Source organism: Arvicanthis niloticus, chromosome 14, assembly GCF_011762505.2.
Source record: "Arvicanthis niloticus isolate mArvNil1 chromosome 14, mArvNil1.pat.X, whole genome shotgun sequence".
NCBI lineage: Eukaryota > Metazoa > Chordata > Mammalia > Rodentia > Muridae > Arvicanthis > Arvicanthis niloticus.
Genome location: NC_047671.1, coordinates 20,483,035 through 20,494,425, shown reverse-complemented (window position 1 = coordinate 20,494,425; position 11,391 = coordinate 20,483,035).

Here is an 11,391-nt window from a genome sequence, read left to right as displayed (position 1 = left end):
ATCTATTGGTATAGATAAACAAATTTAGCAGGAAGCTTGACAGTATGTTCAGTTAGCAAGATGATTGTATCAGGTTCAATACCAGGGCCTATAAGCTCCCAACCATGAGTTCTCGACCACATCTACAGTACCATATATGTGTTTCCTTCTCTGAAACAGACCTTAAATATAACCAGAAAGTGCTTGGTTACTCCCATAGCATCTCAAATGCACATGTGCCATGGTTGCATCTTTGGGCATATAATTCCATGCTAGTAGTTAAGAATTCTGAAGTCTCTTTTGAAGTAATGGAGATCCTATTAGGGTATGGCACACAATATTGAGAATTCATATTACTTTATAGGTACCACCCTAAAATGTATTAATAAAAATGTTGTTTTGATGTGCAGAGGCTTAGGGGAGAAGACCACAGGTGCCATCATTTAATGTTTTCCAGGTAGCTCGTATTTGTATTAGGCCAACTATCAGTGCTGCTGAAATAAGATAAATGGTCAGACAGTTCTGAGATGATTTTTGTTTGTTGCATGTATCCAGGAGTCTTCAAATTACCTTGACTTTCTTAAATCTACTCTGGCTATTATAGGAAGAAACCTAAAGACCTAATTGTGCCTCTGAAAGAAATGGTTTGGCATCTCCATCTCTGGTGGAATGATGTTTCACATATCATGGCTCTGTGAACATATACCTACCAGCCCAGGCTACAAAGCTTGGTGACTACTTAAAAAAAAAAGTCATCATGTCATAACTACAAGGTCCTTTTTTGAGCCTCAGCCTTAAATTAACTGTCAGCTTTCTTCACTGACTCCCCTAACTTATTGGTCCCATGTGTTTTATTTTCCTTTGTCACATTTTTGGGGAGTTGGTCAACTTGTCTTCCCTCCTATCACCTTCCTTGTGTCACATGCTTCCCTGAATATATAAATCTCACCTAAATCAGGTTTAGCCACAGTGGTCAGAATGTGCCTGTGGCCATTAATAGGTCCATGATTGGCTTATGATAAAGATCTGAGTTGTCTCTGCCTCCTTGTCGTAGCCCTGGGTGTGATCTTTTTGATTCTCAGTGCCCTCTGGAGCTAAGGGTTCAGGTAACCCCCTGTGTCCAGTTCTGCAATGCTACACATCATGTTTTCTGATTTTCAGCCCACTCTCTAAATCAGTGTCATTATTTTCACCAGAGGGAAAAAAATCCAATCCACAATTACAGTGGGAAACAGCTTGCTCAGAAGGAATGAGTATTTTCTTTGTGCTTCAGTTTGTTAAAGGAGGTGAAATATCCGGGAGGCTAGAGGTCTGTTGTCTCAGTTGGCTGAAGCCCAGTGTTAGAAAGGCCAATTTTACAGGGTCTCATCCCAGATGGACTGATTAGTAGGATTTGCCGCATTTTTTTCAAGTATTCTCTTAGCTTTGTCTTCTCAGTTATAATATATGGAAACAGTGTTGTGAACTTCATGGGGCTGTTGAGGATTTAATGAGTTCATACTTTTATAATTTTTGAAACTGACACATAGCAAGCTCCCTTTAATGATGGTTGTGTGTTTTGTCCCAGTTAGCATTAACTGTCAACCGGACACAGTCTAGACTCACCTGACTAAGGAATCTGAGTTAAATAATTGTCTTTATCAGGTTAGTCTGTGGGTATGTCTATGAGGGATTACCTTGATTGCTGATTGATACAGGGATGCTTAGCCCACTATGGGCAGTACCACTCTCTAGGCAGGTTTAAGGGAGTCAAATAAGCATAAGCCTGACTAGGCAAGCCATCAAGCAGTGTTCATTTCTTAATGGTTTCTGCTATGATTTCCTGCCTTAATGTGCCTCAATATGATCTGTGTAATATGACAGTGTAAGCAAAATAAATCTGTCCTTCCCCTAAGTCAATTATGGTGTGATATCTATCTATCTATCTATCTATCTATCTATCTATCTATCTATCTATCTCAATGAATAAATCAGCACTTCTTGTGAACTAGGTTTTGTTATCAGTCCTGGTCACTAGGAGTAGAATAACTTTATTATTGGGCTGAATATTATAGTCACTGGGGCTATCATACCTCAAGATTAATCCAGTGGATAGAGGAAAGACTTGGCTGGAAGAGTGGCAGATAAGCATATATATGAAAGATGAATGGTGAATGGGAAGTGGAGGGAGGAAGTCATTTTAGGAAGAAAGTATTGGTGCAAAAACCCTGATGTGGCATGGAACTCAAAGGATGAGAGAGAGAGAGAGAGAGAGAGAGAGAGAGAGAGAGAGAGAGAGAGAGAGAGAGAGAGAGCGCAAAGTGATATGGTGGACAGGGCCCTGGGTAGATAGCTATTCTGATTTTCTCAAAAAGACCAAGGGCACAGGAACTGCAAAGCAGGATGACATACCATTGTGCACACAATGTCCCCAGGTTGCACACAAACCACAGTCAGTCATCACTAAGACAGCTGGCCTAAGATTCAAAGTGGTAAAGTCAGCTGTCCTTTTCTCTAGAGAAACGACAACCTGAAAGAAAAGAATTATGACAATGATCATTAGTATGGACTCTGAGGGACAAAGGAAAGGTCTGGAAAAGCTTCACAACTAGCTTGCAGATAACCAATCATGAATTCATGAATTCATTCAGGACCAATCAACATGCCTTACCTCTATCCAGATTTGAATCACTGTGTGAAAGACATCAACTTCCACGGGTGTTTGCCCAGCCTCTCTTTAAGTATGTTCTGTGTATTCTTAAAACAGTGGGGAACAAAAGAATAATTTTCTAGCTAACTGATGCTTAACCTAGGTTTTAATTCTACCCAGGTGTCAATGTTCTAGCTTATGACCTTCTAAAGAATTCAATTTATTTTTTTCTACTTTGATAGCTACTTTTCTGTGTCAACTTGCCTGGACCATGAGGTGCTGAGATGCAGGTTCAGCTTTTACTCTAGGTGTGCCTACGTGTTTATGAATAAGATTAATATTTGAAATAATGGACTAAACAAAGCAATTATCTCTTGCTAATGGAGATAGATCTCTTATAATCAATGAAAGACCTAGCTAGCTTTTTAAAAAGACAGGTATTCCCTCTTGTAAAGGGAAATTATATTTGATACAGGCTTAAAAAATGGAATTTTCATGCATAAAGACTTAAATGAAGTAATGGTTTGTCTTCGGCAGACAGACCTACCTTGGGGCTAGAACAACACGATTGTTCTGCTGGACTCTCAGGTCTTATTTCAGTTAGGTTTCTATTGTTGGGCCAGAACAACATGGCCAAGGCAACTTATAAAAGAATGCATTTAATCTGCAACCTCATGGTTCCAGAGGATGAGAATCCGTGACCATGATGGCAGGAAGCATGGCAACAGGCGGACAGGTATGGCTCTGGAGCAGTGGCTGATAGTTTAATTCACAGGTATGGGGTGGGGGGTGGGGAGAGAGAGAGGGAGAAAGAGAGAGAGAGAGAGAGAGAGAGAGAGAGAGAGAGAGAGAGAGAGAGAGAGAGAACTGGAGTGATGAGGGCTTTAGAGAGCCCCGTAACACACCTCCTCCAACAAAGCCACACCTTTTAATCTTTCCCAAAGAGTTCTGTCAACTGCAAGTGACCATCATTCAAATAGATGAGCCTATGGAGGCTATTCTTATTCAAATCACCACACGCCTTTGTATTCAGATAGAGCCATAGCATTGGCTCTCTAGCTTGCGGAATGTACTGTGGGACACATCAGGTTCTAGAACTGTATGAGCCACCAGGTTTAGATCTATCTATCCATGCATCCTATTAGTTTTGGCTCTCTGGGGAAACACAACTTAGTTATCATATGCTTGTAGCTAAAACCTATCTATACACAACATCTAGTGTTAGTTGTCAATGTGACAAAGTCTGGGATGATCTTGGAGCTGGGCCTTTGAGGATAATCCCTCACCTATAGGGGATTATCTTGATATTGCTTGCTGTGGAAAGACCCATCTTAAGGTGGGCAGGATCTGAGCTTTAAAAATGGAGAAAGCAAACTGAGCACATTCATGCATCCATTTGTTTCCTCGCTGCTTCTTTACTGTGGATGCAATATGACTGCCTGCTTTGTGCTCCTGCTGCTGTGGCTTCCCCTGCAGTGATGGGCTGTACCCTTGAACTGTGAACTCAAATGAACCCTTTCTTCTCCAACTCTAGTTGTTTTCATCAGGATGTTTCACTACAGTCACAGAATAGAAACCATGATACCACACTTTAATATGACAACGAATACAAAAACGTGATTTAATTAAGTAAAAATAAATATTTAAATAATTCATTAGAAGACTAAGACAAACTTTGGAGACCAAAATCCATATACTTCTGAATTTCCATTGCAGACTTCAAATATGGGACATGTGATTGGTTTGGGCCAAAGTGAAGACCATTCCCAGTAGGCAAGTTTCCCCAGCTTTTCACACAACCTTCAAGTGGAAGGGAGTGGCAAGGAGAAAAGCAGAAGGAACAAAGCATGTTGGCTTTAGAGACTTGTAGTCCTGGAGATAGGGTCGCTACTCTGGTGTCAGCCCTACATTTTTAGGTTCTTTTTTAGCCATCTGCTTCAGTGAGCTGGCTGATCTTGAGGTGAGCTACACTGGCTGAAAAAGAACTGAGAGGTTCCTGGGGTATCCGACCCTCTTTACTCCCCTGTCAGAAGCCAGGCCCTCAGATGGGTGGCCGAGGGCTGGAATGGAGAGTGAGAGTCAGTGAATGTCTTAGATCCCTGGTTTTATTTTCTGAGCATTTTGTGCTATGCAAAGCTCAAGCCACACATCCCTTCTCCCTCAAATGTTTTCCTTTCAATACTATCAGATTAAGTAAAAGTGTTACATAAACACATTTTATTGTAATTTTATAGGTAAGGGATTTTATAGGTATTTAATATAATATAATAAAGTACACAAGAACCAAAAAATTAATTCAAAATAATTATTATTCAAAAAATAATTTAAAATAATTCAATGCCTTTCTCTTTTACAAGCACCAATGCCCATATTAGACACTACAACTCCATAAAAGTAGCCTTGATTACCAAAATCTGTTCATTGTTCACATATAATTTGCATGCAATAAAATTCATTTGTTTTAAGTGTACAATGAAATGAATTCTGATAAATGCGCCTGTGAGGTTGCTCTCTCTACTGTAGTATGTACTATGTAGTTTCCATCACTCTAAAGTTGCCTTTGGGCCTTTCATGTCATTTGCCACTCTGTGGTTTTAGCCTCTAGAGAATAGCATTCTTCTTTCTGTCACTAGCATTTCGTCTTCACTGAAGTTTCAAACACATAACATAATACATTATGAAGTTGATTCTTGCTTCTTTCATGTAACATAATGCATTTGGGTTCTATGTATCCCCAAAAGTTGCCCCAGTCTCATACAAATATCTTTATCTCTATATTTTGATACCTAAGTGACAGTCAGCTACAGAACTCTTATTCACATGTGTGTATTTATATAGTCATTCTTTGTATATGTGTGTATGTATGTGTGTGAGTATGTGCATATGTGTGTATGTGTGAGCATGTGCATGTGTGTACATGTGTATATGTGTATGTGCATATGTGCATGTGGGTGTACATATTTGCATGTACATGTACGTGTGTACTTGTGTACATGTGTACATGTGTGTGTGTGTATGCCTTGAATGTATGTGTCATGCTTTTCTGCAACAGTTTTACTCAAGTGCAATGTCTTTGGAATCCTACAATGTCACTTAAATGGATCTGGCTTCTTCCTTTTCAGTCCCTTGTAGTACTCTACCATAGTATGTATCCCAAATGTACCCAGCCATTGCCGTGATAAACAATGGGCCCCTGACTGCCATGCATATGTTTCCTGGTGTTCAGCTTAGGCTTTCTTTCAGCAGACATTTCGAATTGGAATGTCTGGGTCAAAGCATAAGCTAATTTTTAGTGTGAAGTGACATTGCCAAACCAAATGGCTTTGTTATAAGCTTTGTAAATATGTCATTAACTTGCTGTCAGCTAAGTAAATAAAATGTGTAATAGGTGGTTCTGTGAAATTTCCATGTTACATCTATTCACTAAATGTTTATGAAACGTTGACTCTCGGCCAGAAACTGTTCTTAGGGCTGAGATGTGTTGATCTATTTCTGGACTCTCTTTTCGCATAGAATCTTGCTTTCTGAAAACACTGGACAGGACCTGGCATAGCGCACTCAGACAGAGCAGGGAGCTGTGTCCCTCTTTCTTGCCTCTCACTGACCCATGTGGCTGTTCTCTTATAACCCAAAATGCTTCCATCCTAACTACTAATTCAACATTTGGTGCACACTCAACCACCTTTGCTTAATTGTTACTCTGGGCTTAACAACAGGATGGCTATGGCTGGGCTGGGCTGGGCTATGCTTGCCAACATTTTGCATCTTGGGACTGGTGGGCAGGGCTTTTGACATAATTTTTCTCTTTTTACTGTGACAAAAACCCCTCTCTTCCTGCCTCTGAATGTGACTTCATTAGATGCTTGGTTTGTACAATCGTGTGATGTTGGTCCTCTATGTCTGTCTTATTTCATTGACTACTGTGCTGTTTGCTTGGTAGGTAGGGAGTCATAGTCAGACAGAACTGTGAGCTCCCATAGAAAATACTTTCCTTTTGGCTAGGCCCCATGAGGCCTGATTGGAGAGCCAGGTTTGTTAAGGGCCCACTTTGTGGACAGACCTCTCTCCTTTCCCCCGCTTCAGTTGAGCCCCTTAAGATCCCAAGAACAAGAAAACTTGGGGATTAGTGTTTCAGATAAGGAAACAGACAAGAAAGGCTGAGGGCCAGTCTCTGCTGTTTCCATGGCAAGACTGATGGGAATTGAGACCCAGGTAAGGTTCTCATCACCAAAATTTGTTTTTTAAACAAAGCTGCATTCTTCCTTTACACAGAAGTCTAAATCTTCTAGTATAGAGCTATGTGTGGTCTCTGCCTCCAGCTATGCCTTTGAAAGTAGAAACATTAATTTCTAAAACTGTAGTGGTCCTGGGCACTAATCTTCACCCATTACAGTGCTCTGTCTGGAAGTCGTCACCCCCCCCCCTCTCGTGTGTGTGTGTGTGTGTGTGTGTGTGTGTGTGAGAGAGAGAGAGAGAGAGAGAGAGAGAGAGAGAGAGAGAGAGAGAGAATGTGTGTGTGTGTGTTTCTTTCTGTCTTTCAATACAGCTGAGAAATGTCCTTTACCTACTTTTGGCAGACTGTCCTGAACTGGTTGGTGTCACATGCTTCCTAAAGAAAATTCCAGCTTTGGGAGACCATGTTGGTAGGTTTGAATGGTGCTCCTCTAAACACAGGTAAGGGGAAACCTAGTAACTCTTCATAGGACCAGCTCTGTTCCTTACTAGAACCCCTACCCTCCATGTCTTGTTTTGGCCCTTTCCTGACTGTTGAGTTCTTCATCTTTCAGAAGTCTCCTACAGCCTTCCAATCACCGCCCTTGCAGACTTGTAAGGACTCCGTGTGCATGAGCAATAGCAAACTTGAGGGCTCATTTGATTTCCTCTTTATTTCTTCATGATCTCTCCCATTAAGTGTTCTATTATCCCGTCAGAAGCAAAAGTACACCCCAGCAGTCCTCGTGCAGCCAAGGATCCTATGGGCCCATTCATTTAGCATATTGTCGTTTTCAGACTTTATGTCTTGTCAAAGAAAGACACAGAAATAAAACAAAAGAACAGAAGTCTCCAAATGAATGGGCTTGCTTTGTGGAGGAGAAAGTTGAAGTATTAAAATCACTCATCAGATGTTCTGAAAAATCATTTCAGCTGCTCCAAAAAAGAGGGAAAAAAAAAAGAAAAAGAAAGAAAGAAACAAAATTTTATTTTGAAGGCTGTGTTCCAAGAACTTCCCCTTTGATTTTTTTATAAAACCATCTGTCATGTTTGTTTCATTCCAGCCTTGAAGTAAATAGATTTAGAGAGAGTACAGCGGCCATTGAAACCTTCTGCAGAAGGACAGAGACAGCCTGCTCTGTCAATGCCCTTCTGGTATACTTTAATCAAAAGGCTTTGAAATTAAGAAAAAAAAATAACCAAAGACATTTTGCTTGGGTTGGAATATGGTGTGCCTAACACAGAATGTTATTCTGACCTGTTGTTGAATGTCTCAAAACTTTTGCTCTGAGCAGTAAGGGAGGCTTGTCATTGGCACAAGGGAATGGGTTTCTCCCTTTTCATCTTTTGATTTAATCACCTGAACAGGGCTTCATTTCTTTAATAGCGGCCAGCCTCAGGGACATCATTCTTTACTTCAAATAAAGGATCAGGGCTTTCCCATTCATCTTGACTATTTAACCTCCTGGGAAAAAATTCACTCACTCTACTGCAAGAAGCTTGTCCCACTACTAGGAGCCGTCAACCTCCGCTGTAAGCATCTCCAAGGTGTTTGGGTGAGTCCTCTGATAAGATCCTTGGACTGGATGCTTTTATCCTTCAATGCCACATGGAAAGAGGACCTATGAACTGTGCCCCCATGAGACAGACAAGCTGTTCTCTGGAACAGGGACATTTTCACAGATCGATAACTGGTGCGGAGCAGGGGAGAAACCAAGAGTGTGAGAAACTCATTATAATATGAAAATATTCTAAATAAATAAATGGCAAGTACTAACATGCTCAAAATAATAGTGTGGAAGTGAGTGACAGAGTGTGAGCTTGCAAACACAGATCCATTGCTCGCAGAAGTTCCGCAGTGATTAACAGCGATGATGCTTACAACCTATTGTTTTGAGAACTAGTTTGGAACTGACGGGTGCGCCACTAAGATTATCTGTAGCTAGAACACAGACTGGCAAACTGTCTAGAATGGGCAATGGCCTGATTTACCTGAACATGTCAGAGATTGATGTAGGTATAGAGGAAAAATTAATATAGGTCTGACTAAACTGATGTTTTAAAGAAATAGTAGGCTGTTTGGGATAACTTTAGAATATTCCAGCCTAAGTGTTGGAGGAGGGGCAGGTAAGGAGTCAGATAAAACAAGATAGGCTAAGTAGTGACAATCAGCTGGTCCAAGGGACAGGTGTGTGACAACACAGAACATATTTGAGATATGTTTGTCTGTCTGTCTGTTTTTTCTCTCTTTCCCTATATATCTCTATCTCGATATAGATAGATGTTAGTATCTTTTTCTCTATGTGTGTCTCTGTCTCTTTCTCTGTCTTTCTTTCTCTCTGTGTGTCTCTTGTCTCTGTTTGTCTCTCTCCCTCTGTGTGTGTGTTTGTGTGTGTGCGTCTGTGTGTAAGCACACATGCTGGAGGTGGGCTGTGTGGGTTGAATATCCAGATACACATGTGTGCCTGCCTGTGTGCCTGCCTGTCATGGCCAGAGGGCAATCTGGTACCCTCCCTGATCACTCTCCACCATGTTTTATGAAGCAGGTTTCTCATTGAACCTTGAGCTCATACATGTGACTAGACTGCCTTCTTCTGTCTCTGGTCAGAAGCACCAGGTCCACACTGCCACACCTGGCTTTTGATGTGAGTGAGATGGGGGTTCAAACTCAGGTCCTCACGAGTGTGCAGCAAGCCCTTCACTCAGTGAGCCAGCTCCCCAGAAGAAAGCGTGTGCATATTTAGGACTTAAAGAGGGAGTGACTGTAATAATTGAGGGGATGGGGGGACACACTGAAATATTTTCACAGAGAATTTGAGATAGAAAAGCACTACTTGTTGGTAGATATCTCTCATTTTACAAATTTCCCCCAAATGTCAATATGGCAAGATAGGGACATGTGTCCCTTAAAAGCCTTCATGCTCCAACTGAGGGAGATGAGAAAAGCAAAAGAGAGCCAGTGTCTACTTTGAGCCTTAGAGGACATGGAACTTTGCATTGTTCTCTTCAATAAACGGATTTCCTTAAACTGGCAATGTTATTTCTCAAATGACTTCAGACCTATCACAGACTCTAGCGTTGAGAACTGTCCTCAGCAGCCCTTTAGTACCAGTGGGTACTGGGTGAATGAAAAACTTCAAAGAAATTGCAGATCTGGGAGAAACATTTTGGATTCACGGGAGTGCCTGGATGCCTTACTCATAAATAAATCTGCCAGAATAATGTTAAAAGCTGCCAGATGCTATTGTTTTTATTGATAAATAAGAGGTGCATAATAAGGAATATGTTTTAACCATGGTTTCGTTCCATCTCAGAGTGCCCTGTGCAATGATATGTAATTTAGAGCAGAGTGGGCAGGGTAAGCCCACATTTTCAAGTTAAATCGAAAGGCTGACTTACATCACAGATGACCCGCTAAGATTTATTTTGCTAAAACAGCCTTCTTTAAGACTTCCGATTTTTCAAAAATACTTTCGATTCAGAGATGTTGTTGGAAAAATATTTGCTTCCAAATCAGTGTGTGTTGGAAACCAGAAGGCCGTAGGCCTGGCTTTGTATTAGCAGGGAGAGGCATTACTCCATTCTAGCATTCCGACAGCCTTCCCCACTGTGGAGGGGGCTCAGAAAATCTGGTGGAAAAAACCTGTTGCTGGGTAATCTTACTATAGTTCTTGAAAATACCAAAGCTTGTGTTTTTAGTAGTGGACAGATTGATCGCTCAAACTGTGGCTTATAATACTCTAACGAGCATCTTGATAATTTTACCTTGTGCCTTAGATAATAGGTTTAAAAAATAGGACCCTAGTACTTGGTGGGAGGCACAGTTTTGGGAGCAAAGGGCTACATCTTCAACGTCTTCATCAGCTCACCTTATAATAACCTCGGGAGCTAGAACCTCGGGAACCTTTAGTGCTTGACCATAAGCTGAATGGCCCATGATCTGCTTACTTTCTCTTGTAGGGGAAGCAGATGAGGAGAATGTGTGTACTGATCACTCTCAGAACAAGATTTAGATCCAGGGATTTTCACGTGGAAATGTTGGGCTCTTTCCCTGAAAATCTCAGGAGAAAGAAAAGCAGAATGTTCTACAGTAGTCTCAACATGTGTTCGAGGGAAGACCACGCACAGAGCATGCACACTCCACTCTGTGTGCCGTTCAGCAGTCAGCAAGGCATGTAGGGCTCTCTGCAGACCCTCTTTTCAGAAGGAACATTTATACCACTTCTGAAAGGAGATGCAGGCACAAGGGGATGTGATGGAGGGAGAGGCACTTAAATTAATTTCTTGACTCAGTTTCAGCCACTTGGGGGAAATTTGTACATCTAGACTAGAACTAAAAGTCTTTGTTTTGGAAAATTGTCTGCAGAAGTAAATAAGACAGAAGGTTCAATTTTTTTTTTTTTTTTTTTTTTTTTTTTTTTTTTTTTTTTTTTTTTTTTTTTTTTTTTTTTAGGCCAGCCTCCTTGCTGCATTCTGAGAAGTGAGACTTCTCTTTCTTACCCCTTCGGACCCTGCAGCTCCTGTTCCCTATTGTTCCTTCTGACTCCTGAAAATTTCCCTCCCCCTCCTTT